Source organism: Catharus ustulatus, chromosome Z (genome assembly GCF_009819885.2).
Source record: "Catharus ustulatus isolate bCatUst1 chromosome Z, bCatUst1.pri.v2, whole genome shotgun sequence".
Classification (NCBI taxonomy): Eukaryota; Metazoa; Chordata; class Aves; order Passeriformes; family Turdidae; genus Catharus; species Catharus ustulatus.
Window position 1 is genome coordinate 15,194,082 of NC_046262.2, and position 15,937 is coordinate 15,210,018.

Genomic DNA, 15,937 nt, shown 5'->3' on the forward strand with positions numbered 1-15,937 from the left:
TTCCACACTCCCGCCAAGCGGCTCTCCCCGGTCGGCGGGCTGGAAGCGGGGCCGAGCTGATGAGCGCAGAGCCACGCGTTGTGAGAGCTGCTGCGGGCACGGCTGGAGCGCCAGGGATGCCCTCCCGTCGGGAGGGCTGTGCTGCCACGGACACCTGCTCTTTCTCCCAGAAAGGTGCAAAATGGCAGGTGCTGCCGAGCGCGGAGACAACCTTTTCATGTATGCCAAGAGGTCATTTGGCCTTTGTTTGCACGTCAGTAGGAAACTGCAGTCTGCTTTTAGTTTGCGCCACTTGATATTTAAGTACATAAATTACAATTTAGAAGCCTCCAAAAAGCTGAAAAAGCTGTCGGACAGAAAGGAAACAGTGGGTATTTCTAGCTCCCAGTATTCCACGTACACTGGAAGGAACTAGAGTACATACTGCCTTCAGTATCTCTACGTAGACACAGTGTCCTCGGGGTTGCAGATTGTACCTGGAGAGCTGTGGGGTGAGGTAGGGGATGAGAGACCGAATGATAAGAAGCTCTCTACAAACCATGAGTGAGGAACAGGGTCTGTACTCCGAAAAATGAAACACACTGATGCTTGCCCCAAAAGCTGGGAGTGCTTTTGGGTTGCAGAATGATGGAGAATCAGTATCTGCAGGTATTATTGCAGGATCTGTAGCATTATGTCTGCCTGCAAAAAGATGTATTACAGCATATACATGTAGGTCCTGGTCTTCCATTTAGAATAGGTTTGACACAGGTTTGTTTTTCACACATTCTTGGCACATTTTTCATTTTGCACTTTGAAAGTAGAGTAGGGAAAAATTAGTAAACCCTCACAGGCTTGATTCTGGTATTTTCAATGGCATTTTCCACTTCATTTTTACCCACTTTGTCCTTTACACAACAGATGCTTAAAGCTAGGAGAGAAACAGATGTGTAAATCCACACACCTCTGTTTGCACACTGTCAATCTGGTGCATTGAGGGGCTGTATTTGAAAGGGTGGATCTGCAGGCTTTCCTCAGCAGCAGCAGCTCTGACAGAATGTCAATGCCTAGTGCACTCAAACACACCAGGTTCTGTTGATTTCAATGTCTTTGGTGGGGAGGATGTTAACATCACGCCAGTATGGAAGAAGATGGCAAGTACAGGTGCACCAGAATGGTTTGCTGAAGGCTGGGCAGTGACCAGCATAGGAAGGAATATGCTCATAGAGTGATTGATTGTGGGCTGACAAACATAAACCTTTCTCCATCACCCCATCTGGAGTGATACTTTTCTGTGGGATTTTATCCTAAAATAGTGAAGAGTGTGTGCACAGCTGCTAATGGCTCATGCACAGCTGCTGATAGACAAAAATCTCGTAGTGCTTTATCCCCAACTGATGTCTGCCTGCTTCCCTCATCCAATGTCTGTCACCAAATCATAATTAAAAAATAAGAAATTAATACTGTTTTGCAGCTTTCTAAAAGAATTAACTCACATCATATTTGACAGAAACATGTGAAGGCAAGGGGTGAAAAGGACTCCCGCAGTGCTTTTCCACACACTCAGACAGCCCATCATATCACAGGCAGTGGAACTGACAATTCCCATTTCAGTCCCATAAACATTGCAACCTTAGAATTTTTGCTACTTTTTCTTCTTCACAACTAATTTCACAGCACTTTTGCATTCAGTCCTTGACCTGAATGGTCTCTTCCTGCATAACGTAGGAGAGCAACCACTGGTCACGTACAGGACGAAAATAGACTTGTAGTGGAGTAAATCAGAACAGTAAAATGGAGACATTTACAGCTGTAGTAAGCAGATTCTGATATAGGTTTTTTTAATTGGAGAAGGAATGAGCACTGGTGCTTCATTTATGGATGAGGAAAATTGTGCACAGAAAGAGCATTCAATTTCTTCTTTCACAAAACTTGTTTTCTCTTGTATTTAACGTCTCATTTGCCAGTATTTATTCTTACTGCAGACCTACCAAAATGACCAACCCTGCCTGCCTTCCCCTCTTTCTACAACAGAAGAATCTGGAAATGTTCTTTTTCCTTTGGTGGCATTGTATAGCTATGACAGGGGTTTGTTACTTCAAAATGCCACATAACTTAAGAGAAGTTCTTAATGAAAGAAAATAACCTGCATTAGTTGTAATATATGACTTTATGGATGCTTTTCAAACACAGCATATATATAAAACACACAGGTACATATCTCTTGGTAAAATTGAGATTTTGACATTTTCTGCTTCCCGTGATCAAATATTAGATTTTTGTAAATTTGTAAATTTGTAATTTTTTTTTTTTGTATCTTTTTTTCTGGGTAGAAAAAATGTATATACTTGTTTATACATGTCTGAGTGATATTTGCCCTAAGTGTTTGTGTGGCCAAATTAACCTTAACAACTCCACATCTTGCAATTTTTAATAACAATCCTGAGATGTTAGAATGAGAAAGCATTTCCTTAATCTGTAGATTTTCTTTGGGAGAATGGATTCTTCCAAATAGCTTAAAGTTGTTTCCAGACAGGAAATTGAACCCTCCAGGGGCCCACTATGTTAGCTTAGATGAGAGAATGTTGGTTCACTTAAGAAGAAATAATAGACCATGGTGTGTGTGAATAGTCCTGAAGATTGCACTAGGGCTGAAAATTGTTGAAACGTTATGGAATCATTTTAGCTGAAGGTATAGCTTGTTCTCTGTCATGGTTTATTTTGATTTTGTGGCCATGTTAGGAGAAACACCAGTAAAATGAAATTTATGCATGAAATTTCCAAGAAATCAGTGCTAACAGAACAAAAGGAGCAAAAATTTATTTTGCATCTCTTTGCTATGTCCTGGAATAATCGACCCCTACTAAAAATTTAGTAGGCTGTTTTACTTGTCTGTATTAAATTATTTTTATTACTTACTCAACTTCATCAAAGTACTGTGATATCATTAGTTTCAGTGTTTTATATGACTCTGTAATACTAATGTATACTAAGATTAATATAAAGAAAATTAATTCTCTTCTGCCAAACATTGTACATTTTTACATCTGTAGTAAGTACATTCCTCCTTCTCTTTATTTTTTTCATTTTGATATAAATTGAACATACACACAACCGTTCAGCTGTAGAAATAAAAAAGCAGCAGCCTGTGTATAGAGGCATATGTATTTGTTCAGTGAAGAAACTGGGACACAGACAAGCAACAGGGCTTCTATGAGATGACCCAGTAAGATGCACCTGACTGCAGAACAAAGCTGTTGTCTCTCAAGTTAAGGTTTCATGACCTGTGAGGTATTTTTAAGGTTGTTTCTCAACAGAAGGTCACCATTAACTCAGATGGCAAACCAGGGTTAGCAAGGAAGGAAAATAATAGTTATGTTTTCAATTATATAACTATAACTGCCAGCTTAATTGAGGATTGATCCAGATTTGTAATATGTGCTGTTTTCCATGTTTTCCATTGAAGTTTGCAATAAAATATTTTTTATTTGGTCCACCCTACTTATGTTATTTTCCTTGCATATTTACTCATACATACTTACTGGCAACAAAAGTTAGTGTTTATGAAGCAGGAAGAATCTTACTTTAGCAACCATTAGCATCCTTTGAAGAAAACATATCACAAAGCAATTGGAACTTCAAGCATGAGTGTTACATGGCAGCTATCCATATAGTTACTTCATTTTTTTAATTATTTTTTTTAATTATTTTTTTTTTACTCCCTGTGAGTATTGTTAAATATGCAAATATGATCTTGGTGATTTCTGTTTTGGCCTGATGCTGAGTGCTGGAAGTCCTACTGCAGCATCTCAGTGCAGTTCTTCAGAGCTGGTGCAGTTCTGGGACAGGAAGGTAAAATTAAACCACAGAATATTCCTACTGGTTTTTGCCAGCTCTCTGAAGCATCTTTTATTTATGCAAATCACTCTCTAAATGTAATAGAATATTTGTGTGCTTTGAGTACCTATCTTTTTTGAAGAAAAATATTTTAATGCCAGTGTTTATCATCTCTTTAATGACCTGCCAGATTTTTATTCAACCCTTATGGAGATACCATCACCACAAAAGAAAAGTAAAATGTGAAAAAACAAATTCTAATTTCATTTTTTTTTGTTGTTGTATGTGTATTATTGTTCATTATTTTTTGCTAATGTCTGCATTGTTGGGTACCTGACATGCTTTAGAAATTAAGAAATTACTTTCTCTGACAAATGTCCAGCTGACTAAGTGACTATGACAAGGCACTTCAAATTTATCCTATGTTAAAAAAATTATTTTTTCTTTTAGTTTAAATGCAAAGGTACCCTGAATAAATTTTATCAAAAATAATATTCTTAAAAATAACTATATTTTGACTGCATTGGTTTGAAGAACTATGATTTGACAGTACAAAGATGTAGACATTTCTGAGTAATTTTTGTATGAAACATGATACTTGTTTCATACAATCCCTAATCCTGTGAACATTTCTAAAATTAGTGCATACAGGTGTGAAAGATCATATGTTACTATTCAGACTGCTATGTACTATACTAGACTATACTACACTAGGCTCAAGTATTTGCAGTCTTGTATCCCTTCTCTGTAATATGAGAAAAATATAGTTTCTATAAAAATGGAAATACCATTAATTGTGTAAGTTGACATTAGCAATAGCTTTTTTCCTCCTGTTGCACACAGTATTCCTACATAATTGCATAATCAATCCACAAAACCAAGTCCTTATTATTTAAAAATCTCTCCCTTCTGGAACTTGCAGAGACAATGAAGTGTTTTTTAAAACTTGTTTATTTCAATAATATGTGAATATCAACATTAAACAGAACGACCTAATTGCCACCTTCCAGTACCTAAAGGGAGGTTACTAGAAAGATGGAAAAGGATTTTTTACAGGAGCACATAATGACAGGATGAAGGAAAATGGCTTCAAACTGGAAGAAAGTGGGCTTAGACTAGATATTAGGAAGAAATTCTTTACTTTGAGAGTAGTGAGGCACTGGAACAGATTATCCAGAGAAGCTGTGGGTGCCCCCCATCCCTGGGAATTAGTCAAGGCCAGGTTGAATGGGGCTCTGAACAATCTGATCCAGTGAAAGGTGTCCCTGCCCATGGCAGGGGGATTTGAACCAGCTGATCTTAAGGTCCCTTTCTACCCAAAACCATTCTGTGATAGATATTACTCTGCCTTTTACATTATTGTCTTTCCATGGCTCTGATTTTTCAGAGCTCAACCATCTTTTTCATCTTTTTCTCCTAACTTTTCTCACATCATCAGGACTGGTAGAATGCTTTTAGAGATATCTGAAAAGTGCCATCTTGGCGACTTAGTTCATTAGTGGAAGTTTGAATAGTTGTCAGATTTAATCCTGCAAGCTGCTCTCCTGCGTTCCTTGGCTTAGTTTAAGTGCTTAAGATCTCTCACTCCACAATCATATTTTAATGAATATAGATACTAGCAACAAGCAATATGCCTGAGTTGTATCATCTATTCAGTTCCTTATACAGAGCCATGTCTTGCAGGATTACCTGTCTTTGATATAACATTCATTCAGTTGAGTAGACTGCTTCACTGTTCCAGTTGTTTCTAAATTACAGCTAGATCTTCAAGTTATTAACAAGGAATTTCACCTATTAACCAGCAATGAGGAAGAAAAACTGAATACTTTTGAAACAATTGTTTAAATCTAAACTGCTTTTTACAGCTGTCTCAAATAGTTTTTTAAAATTCTAAATATGAAAAAGTACTTGTATTTTAATAAGTACTTTTGTAAGAACAGTGTGAAGGTGTAACTCCTTTAAATGTTGATCTAAACATTCAGTCTTTCCACTAAATAAAATGAGGTCCAGAGGAGTCCAGAGACTGTACAATCAGTAATCCAGAGCTGTGTCTCACTGTCTTTATGGTACTTTAAAGTGTTCAGATTGTTGGGAGGTACTTTTTATTACTTCCAGCTATCTGTGCTGGCAGTAGGCACATTTCAATTACTAGTATGTATAATGAGAAGAACATACAGCACTATTCCCTGTTGATTGCACTGCCTCAGAGATAATATCTAGATGGTGACATTGAACATACAACTCTGGAAGGATTGTCCCAGTTTTTGCTGTCAGACTTTCGTTCCTCAGTTCACATGGGCAGCTTTCTTTCAGCTGAAGAAATCTGTTGCACGGGAGGGGAATAAGCTATCACAGCTGGCAGAGGAAAACAGTACAACACACACAGCTGAACAAATGTAGCATCCTGAATTGCCATAAATACTTGTAGGCAAGAGCTGCTACAGAAGACAAGACACTGGTGGTTTAAGTTTGAAAGCAGGTTCCCACATCTGCCTTCTTCTACTTGGAATGTAGATTAATTTTTTTATTATGCAGAAGTTCCACCTCTCAGGTGATTTTTCCCCTTTCCAGTTGTGATACCAATACATGAGGAAATGGTAACTGTCAATGGACAAATTCTTGTTATAGGCTTAGTGTCCTTTTGTTACAGAGAAATATGAATAAAATAACAAATAAATGGTAAAAAGACTGGAAAATAAAAAGTGGGTTTTCTCTCTAGCCCATTGCTGGATGAAAATACATGACCTTAGATACGCTTCCTTAAATTTGACATTTGGATTGCTGATGGGAAATGGACTATGGGAAGTGCTGAGAGATGGTTGGTAGATGAAGTGGAGAAGGGATATGTATAGTCTTTGTGGTGCTCTGTAAATGAGTTGTCAGATACCTGTTCTATGCCTATGTCAGCCTTACAAGCTGTAAGAGACCTTGTGTGTCTGTGACAAGTTCATGTCTTCGGAAAAAGTAAGACTTACTAGAAGAAACCCAATTCTATTGACTGAGGTTATTCAGTTCCTAGGGTTGTCACAGTGGAAACTTTAGAAGCATGAGGCATAAGGAGGCCTTAACCAGTAACGTCCAAGCCATCTCAGAGGACTTTGAACTTTAATGTTAGCAGTAATTAGCAATGTTCATTAAATTATTGTTGAACTAGCAGTGGCAACTGTAGAGAATTAAGGGATAACAAACATTCCCTCTAGTTGATATCAGAAAAATATACAAAGACTTTGTTATTTTAAAATATAAGTAAGGGGCAAAAAATGCATACAAGTTTTAACTTTTTTGAAAGTATATGCATAATAGGTATCCTCAGCAGTAAGGTAGGGTAAGCATAACTAAAACTTCAGTTAACAAAAGCACTTTCAATATTTATTTCCTACAGCCTTTAAATATATATATTTTTTTTTAAGAATTTTTTTTTAAAAAAGACTCTCTTATTCCATGTGACTTTCAGTTTTAGTTACAATTACTGCTGAAGACTACTTTGCGTAGAAGCTGGATAAACACAAACACTTACAGATGGAATTGCCATGTAACCATTCATCTTTATACTTACACATTCACAGAGTCTGGAGAAGGTGTTTGATGTATAGAATAATGAAGATATTGTACGTTTCTAAGGGTTGTTGTTAATTTTTGTAACTGACAGAAGAACTGGACTCAAAAAGTTAACCAGAAAAAAAAAAAACCAAAAAAAATCAAAAACAAACCAAAAAATACAAAATAAACAAACCAACCAAAAAAACCCCACAGTATATTGTCAGTCCTACTAAAACATTTAATTTTAGCAAAACTCAGAGGACATATATTTTTTTGTGGTGACAGGGAAATGAGAGGGCAGTCCTTCAGCACCAGACAATCTCCATTTGAAAATAACGTGATGTAAGAGAAATAAAATAAGAAAGAATCCACATTTGTCTTCAAAATTTACCTGAAAAATTCTGGATCTTACTTTGGAATTAAAAATCAGATAAATTTAAGCATCAGTAGAAACAAGATAATATAGAAAGGATTTAAAATTTTAAATGTCTTCAGAGAAATAGGGGTAGCAGTCTGGACAAAATGCAATCTTTCAAAATGGCTGTAACAACAAGATACTACTTGATACAAAAGGAGCATAAATTGAAGGCAAAGAATAGCTTTTGAAGCTTGTGTGAAAATAGATGCTGTGGACCAATCACAGACAACCAGAGAAAATGGGTATCTGGCACTTTATTAATGGAGTTCTTCTATCTCACTTGTTTGTAATGGCATTCAAAATCACAACAGTCTTCTCTGACAGTAATGCTCAACAGGTGGTAGATGATGTTGACATGAGATGTCAGAAAGTTATCTCTATTTCTTTTGTAAGAAAGATTGGAATTTCAAAGTGTAATATGGCAAGCTGGAAAGTCAAATCTGATAAGCAGAAGATTGTAATACAACCAGAAACAGGTAGTGGTAGTAATAGAAAAAAGATCAGGAAAGCTCTGTATCTAAAACTTGCTTTTCTGAAATGCTTGAATAACGTTTTTTATATGCTAGATGGTAAGTTGCAAAGGGCATGAATGATTTGTGATGACCTGTAATGCCCTAACCTTGAGAAGATTTTGTCTTACCTTTTTTCTTGTCTTTGAGTACAGCCTCTCTGAGCAGAGACTGTAATAGATTCTTCTGCTGTTCTTATTTTGTGTACATAAAAGTAAGAGGCTTTTACTCTAGTGTAATTGCAAAACTGATGATGTTAAATATTTCTAATCAAATTATGATCCAACCACTTTTGACATCTTACAAGTGATCTTTTAGTAAATTCTCTGAATGTCACTTGTGTGAAGAATCACTTGCCAGTTAACGTTCTGTAAGTTAGTGTTTTTATAGATTTTATTCTTTAATTCTGTATTTCCGACCTGGGTAGATTTGTAATCTATCTTCATTCATGCTGGCTATTCACTCACTTCACTCATACTGGCCATTCTTTTAGTTCCATATTGGTGCATTTCCTATTTAATATGAAAATCCCCAAAGTGCTACTCCTATATAAAAATTATTAGATGTTTGAGATGGATCTCTCCTATGCATTGAAATACTGAAGTGAAAACCATTAGGTAATTTGTATTCTGAGATTCTGTAATTTGTTCTGGGATTGATTCTTCCAAGTATGATAAACTTAATAGAATTTTTTTAATCCGTGTATCACTGAGATAGTTATCCATGCTTGCATGACAGAGAAGCTTTCTAGAGCATCATACAGTTTGCCAGAACAGTGGCTTCTGAAAATCACAATAAGCAGTTTAAAATGCTTTAAAATATGGTATTCATTATGTATAATTTTTGTATGTTGTGCATTGTGAGATGTGGTTAGTGTAGACATGAGTTATGCATATGTATATGTTTCAAAAATTGCCTGTGATTGAAGTACACATGAGATAGTATCTTAAAACCATGTAAATTTACTACTAGGAATTTGTCAGTGAGTATTTGTTAGAGTGGTGATTCTATATTGTCTGGACATTTTCTCTGTGTTTTGAAAACTGTAGCATACATCCTGCTAAGAAAAACCATAGGATGATGGGAGGCATCAGGCCTCCCTGATTTTAAAATCCATGATTGACAAAACCGTTTGTTTTGTAGTCATGCATATTCTTTACTAGTATTTCACATAAAATATATTTTTTCCTTTCTTTGCCTCTCAGGTATATTCATCTGTAGCTCTAAAAGGGCTACTCCATCATCAAATCTCTTCAACTAACAGAAGGGAGAGAACTCTTACACAGACTTGGAATCATAGACCATATTTAGGCTGGAAAAGGCCTTTAAGATCATCGACTTGAACTGTTAACCTTATATTGGCAAGTCCCACTAGACCATGTTCCCAAGTGCTATGTCTACACACTTGTTAAATACTTCCAGAGATGGTGACTCTGCCACTTCCCTGGGCAGTCTGTTTCCGTGCATGAAAACACTTCCTGTGTAGAAATATTTCCTAATGTCCAGTCTAAGCATGACCATGGGACAACTTTAGGCCATGTCCTCTCCTTCTGTCTCTGGCTGCCTGAGAGTAGAGACCCACCACCCCCAGCCACACTCTCCTTCCAGGTAGTTGTGGCAGTGGTGAGGTCACCCTGAGCCCCCTTTTCTCCAGGATAAACACCCCCAGATCCCTCAGCTGCTCCTCTCAGGACTGGTGCTCCAGACCCTGCCCCAGCTCCGCTGCCCTTCTCTGGACTCACTCCAGCCCCTCAGTGTCTTTCTTGCACTGAGGGCCCAGAACTGGACACAGCACTCGAGGTGTGGCCTCAGCAGTGCCCAGGACAGTGGGACAATCCCTGCCCTGCTCCTGCTGGCCACACTATTGCTGATGCAGGCCAGGATGCCATCGGCCTTCTTGGCCACCTGGGCACACCCTGGCTCATGTTCAGCTGCTGGCACCAGCACCCCCAGGTCCTTCCCAGCCACTCTGCCCCAGCCTGTGGCACTGCCTGGGGTTGTTGTGAGCCAAGGGCAGGACCTGGCACTTGGCCTTGTTGAACCTCACACCATGGGCCTTGGCCATGATCCAACCTGGCCAGATCCCTCTGCAGAGCCTTCCTGCCCTCCAGCAGATCAGCACTCCCACCCAACTTAGTGTTATCCTTAGAACTGGTGCTAGACAAAGAGGACAGGCATTTTTTAAATATTTCCTGGCAGCAGAACTAGTGGGTTCCATTCCTGACTCTGGACTCTTTAACTAAAAGATTTTGCATGTACATTTGGAAGAAAGACCTGGGCTTCTTTCTTGCCAAAGAGCACTTCAACAAGTGTGATTATTTTCTTAAAACCTTAGATATTCTGGAAATTATTTTAAAAATTACCCCTACTGGATATAAGAGAAATATATTTTGTTTTGTCTAGCCCTTAAAAAAAACTCTTCTGTTTTGTCCATCTGTTAAAATTCAGCCTAAGGCAGATTCCTGGCTCAGGCAAAATATAAAATTTAAAATCTGTGGATTTGTGCAGCTGGCAAAATTTCTTCCCCCTTTTTTCAGCAATTCAAATGGATTTCACTGTTAGATGATCTTATTAAAAAGAGAGGTGTTAGTCCAAGTTACAACATGATTATGCTGTCACTACTGTTGTCTGATAAAAGGCCAGCAGCATGTTTTCTGGTGAGAGAAAAGTAAGAAAGATCATGATAACAGTGCTGAGTTGGACCTTCACTTTTATTTGCTCAGCCACCTGCTGCTTCAGATCTATGTAAGGAATATGCCTGCCCTGCAGCCAGCAGAGAACTACAGAGATAGTCCAGCTATCCACACAGTTGGGCTTGTTTATGTCAAGCAATCTGGTACCAGCAGCATGGAGCCCTATGTGAGACAAGGTATTCGGGTGAGAAATGAGAGTTGATTAGTTTATGCACTGATGCTTTTAGACCTCTTCCAATGTTTCTGCTATCTCTTTTAAAAGGGGTTTGTGCATTCTTGTACTAAACTACAGGCATACTTTGAAATGAATGCTATTACACCTGACAAATTAAATTTACAATATATTAAATTTTCCTGATGTTTAGTTAAAATATTTAACATTTCTTGTTTTCTGTGTTCAAGTATTCATGGACTAAAATCTTTACAGTATTTGTGTTTTATATGCCATAAATATCTGAGCTATGCGAGCAGAAAAGATAATATTTATTTACAATGATCGTGCTTTTTTCCCCCCATGTTTCTCAGTCTCTAAGTCACTGAAGAGTTTACCCTTATCCTAATCAACTGTATTTTGTAGAGATACTTTTTCATTGACAGAGAGACAGATTGTCTTTTCCTCAGCACTGCAGCCCACTCCAAGCAGATGACTAAAGAACCATGGAGAGCATATGCTCGGCTATGACAGTGAATGCTACTCAAGCATTTTTCCTACTGTTGTGAAATGTGGCTGTTAACATCTCTCCATTTTTCTCAGTACACTCAAAGACTTATTCAGTTGCTAATGCTGTTTGAGTCATGGAATATCTTTGCCTACCACATGGAAACAGGAGGAAAAACATGGAACATATGCTTTTATAAGAAGGCTCTGAGAGAATTTGCAAATAGCAATGGTGGAATTCTAGCAATACCCATAGAACTATGGAAAAAATCTTTCACAGGGCAAAAAAATATCATTACACTTTTCGAGTTCAACTGATATATACCACAGTTTGAAATTTAGTTTATGGAAACAATCTAACTGATTTGAAATTCTGCTTTTAATTACTGAAGGATTCTGTCTTTGAAACAGACTGTATTTAAAAATGCAGGTCCATTAACTTTGCATAAAGACTTGGATATTTGTGCTTACAGAGAGTCATGTTTCCTGCTTTTACTTTGAAATATGATGGTGATTTAGGACTACATGTATAGAAATGCTGAGTGAACAGTTTGTATCTCAGAAAATAGTAGAAAATCATCATTTAAATTTGTGAATATGGATAAACAGTTGATAATCCTTAAGGATGCACATAATTAATATGGAAGTCATGCAGACTATGTAGTGTAAGCACTGAGAGATGACATAATTCTGTATTACTCACATGATCCAGTGACCCCTAGAAACAAGGCAAAGACATGGTTAACTGTAAAAGTTAGAGCGAGTCTGGATGTCATTTAAATGTCCGGCAACATTTTTAACCATCTTTAAGAATTCTGCTGTGATAAAATTCATTTATTTCCGCTGTTCAAGTGAGAATCCACTAGTTCAGTTCTATAGAATAGACTAAATCTAAATTCTATATAGATCTGATAATCTTTCCTAAGAAAAATCTGTGTGGTTTCCTGACCCCAAGTGTCTAACAGAACAGACATCCGAAGTAAATCACCTTTGTGGGGTGCAATGGGCATCAAGACAGCTGTTTGACCACTGACCTGTTTGGTAGTGCTTTTTGTACTGTAAATCCTCTTCATCTTTTATCATATGATGCCTTGATCCATGGTCATTGAGATAAAAAACGATTTTTTTTTTTTGTGAAACTCTGAGAGAGAGTGCAGTCATGCAGGTCACCTCACTTTCAGTCATAAATCAAACAAAGCATTCTGTAACAAAAATTTTTAAATCTCATACTGCTCAAGATTATTTACCCTGCTTATACAAGATAATCAATTCCAACCTCAGAGGGAGGTCACTGCCTGTGGTCATACTTTTAAAGATATTATACTGGCGTCTAGCAGGAGCATGTAACACTGCAGAGTTTGCAGGATTATTTCTGTAACATTCAGAATAAGCAATAGAGCCCATTTAAACCATGTTATTTTAAAACTAATTTTTGCAACCTAATAAATGATTAAAGCCTAATCTATCTGCACTGGTAGGCACTTTCCTGAAACTTTTAGGTGAATATCACATACTTAATTTTGCCTACTACAGTATTTTACTAGGTGATTCAGCAAAATAATTAAGCTTATGTAGTTGTGTAGATTTCACCAAGATCATGCAGTTTCTCAGGATTTGATATACACCTCAGTAATTTGGGGAACTAAGATCCAAATATTAGTCTTGCACCGATCCCAATGTATCTTGGATTTGAGTTTGTCTTCTGATTACAGACACTTTGGCATAGCTTTCCCCAAAGCATCAATCTTAGAGAGATGTCCTAGGGTGACTTTATATGAAAATGTCTCAATTTAAGAATTTCTATTCAACAAAAGAAGGAAAATCAAACTAGGAATGCTTTTTCAGAAAATTACAATCACATCAGGATACGATGAAATCTAAGTAGTACATTCAGTGCCAGTGAGTTCTTTCAGAAGATTAATCTGGTCATTCCTGTTCCCCAAACTATTTTTTTTTTAAAGCCTTGGAAGTGCAGTGATGGGCAGAAAAATATTCTACTTTCCATAGAACTACTTTTCAGCACAAAAGAGCTGTTTTTCTGGGTTTGGTCAGAGTGTTAATTTAGATAAATACACAGTGCTTTGCCTGTTCATGATAGTAACCCACTTCTGTATACCCTGACAACTATTGTATAGACTTTTCTTCAGTCTTCTACTTTCCAAAATTCATTCCAAAAATTCCTTCCAAGATTTCGTTCAGAGTGTGCTAAGTTATAGTTTTAATATAAATTAATATTCCACTTTTAACAGCATTGATAGAAGTATGCCTGATCAAAAGCAGCTAATAATCTGCCAAAGATGTAGATAGCAATCAATTGATGAACTCACTGCTGAGGTTATGAATTCTCACTTTTCTCAACTAACTTGGTGCACCTCACTGGATAATCTGAAAGCTTCCTATGATTATGTACTAAACAATATAATTTTAAGGTTATGTTATATGTATCTTCCACTGCTTGTTATATTAAACATGCAATATTTTTAAAAAATGACTATATATATTAGGAATTATTGTACTGAAATGATCTATTTTTAATACATTTAGCAGCAGAATCTAATTCTGACATTTTAATGTAATTTCTACTCTATTTTTCATTTTTTTTTCTCTGAGACATGTCTCACTTAAATTTTGAAAAATAGAGTCCAACTCAAATGGGTAGTAAATTCTATGTGCTAAATTCTATAGATAAACTATGAGAATGAAAATATTTGAGCTAGTAATCTTCTATGCAAATTGAATTAAATCTAGGCAGAATAGCCCTCCCATAAACTCTGTAGAGAAATATTGAATTCTTTAAGTTTCAGTCTTTACTAAAAAGATTGAAAGAGGTTGGATGTTTATTTTTTGTGGTTTCTTTGTTTTACAGGAAATAATTTAAGTGGCACTGAATTTTTTTGGGGTTATGGATAATAATAACATTTGCATTATTGAGTTGTAGTAGCATTAATAGGTCTTCCTATTAATTAATTAAATAATTACCACACAGAAGGCTCCTGTTATAAATAAAAGCCCTACAATTTTTACTCCTACTTGAGTAAAACTATGACGAATTATGAAGAAAATCCCCTAAAATCTGTCTTTTGTCTTACTCGGTAAGTCTCCATTCAAAGCTTAGTGGGTGCCTTGTCCTCACATCAGTGATAGCAGAATGTATGTGATTATTACAGGAGCAGTAAAGGGCTCATTGTAAGGAGTTCATAGCCTTATGTATGTTCACAGCTTTTAGTATGTTCTTCAATGTAACGAAACTGAGCATAGCTGAGGGCATTGCCTTGAGAATGAGCTCCTAAAGGGACTGACCAGGGCTGTGTGGATGAGGTCTCTCATAGCCTGAATAAATCACTTCGCTTTTCCCAGGAGTCTCTGGCAAAGTATTTCCTGGAGGACAAATGGAAGCTAATGTGCCAGCTGGCGTTTAGTTTCTGGTATTAATAAAACACTACCTGGTTTTTTTTAACATCTTCTAGTCTGTTTTATCAACTGCCAGCAAACATTTCAAATTAGTATGTCACATTCTATAGACAACTGTGAGACAAATTCTCTCAAACACAGTGTATTAGGCTAAATAATGTAACATATTGTTTGAAAAATCAATAGATCAAAGTAAGTGGGTTTGCTGTTTCACAGATCCAAACAAAAAGTACATTATAAATCAAATTAAGCACTAAAACTTCTTGAAAAAAGTCCACCACATAGCAGTAATTACTCATTTATTTGCTTTGTCTTCCCTTGCCAGTATTTCCTATTTGTAGATTATACCATCAAAAATAATGCTGATGACTGTTTTCAAAAGCTTTTTGTCATAACTACTTTATAAATCTAAGCAAACCAGAAAAATCACAGAAAGTGAACAGCAGGACTTTTCTAAAATCTAAGCATATAAAAAGATAGTTTATAGGTATACTATTTTTCAATGAAGTGTGTACTCTTCTTACAGCAAGAGGTATTCAAGATTGAGTGCATGATTTTTAAAAATCGCAATATTTAAAAAAATATTTTTAAAACATAAGAAAATTGAAGTGTCATCTGCATTTCACCAGAAATGCCTCTTGAGAAAGGGTTGAATTCACCATGACAGATGTTCACCAGCAGAACTAAGATTACCTTTCTCCCAAACTAATGTCTCTTCCTTCATCATTCCCTAAGTAAGTTTTTTTCCTCAGAGTTACTTCACTGAGGATGACTCCATGAGATCTTCGATGAGGAAGTGATTTCTGTGCAGATCTTGGACTACTGTCAAGAAAGCTTTTCAGATTTCCTCGGTATTAAATTAATTGTATAAAAATCCACAGGAAAACTAGTA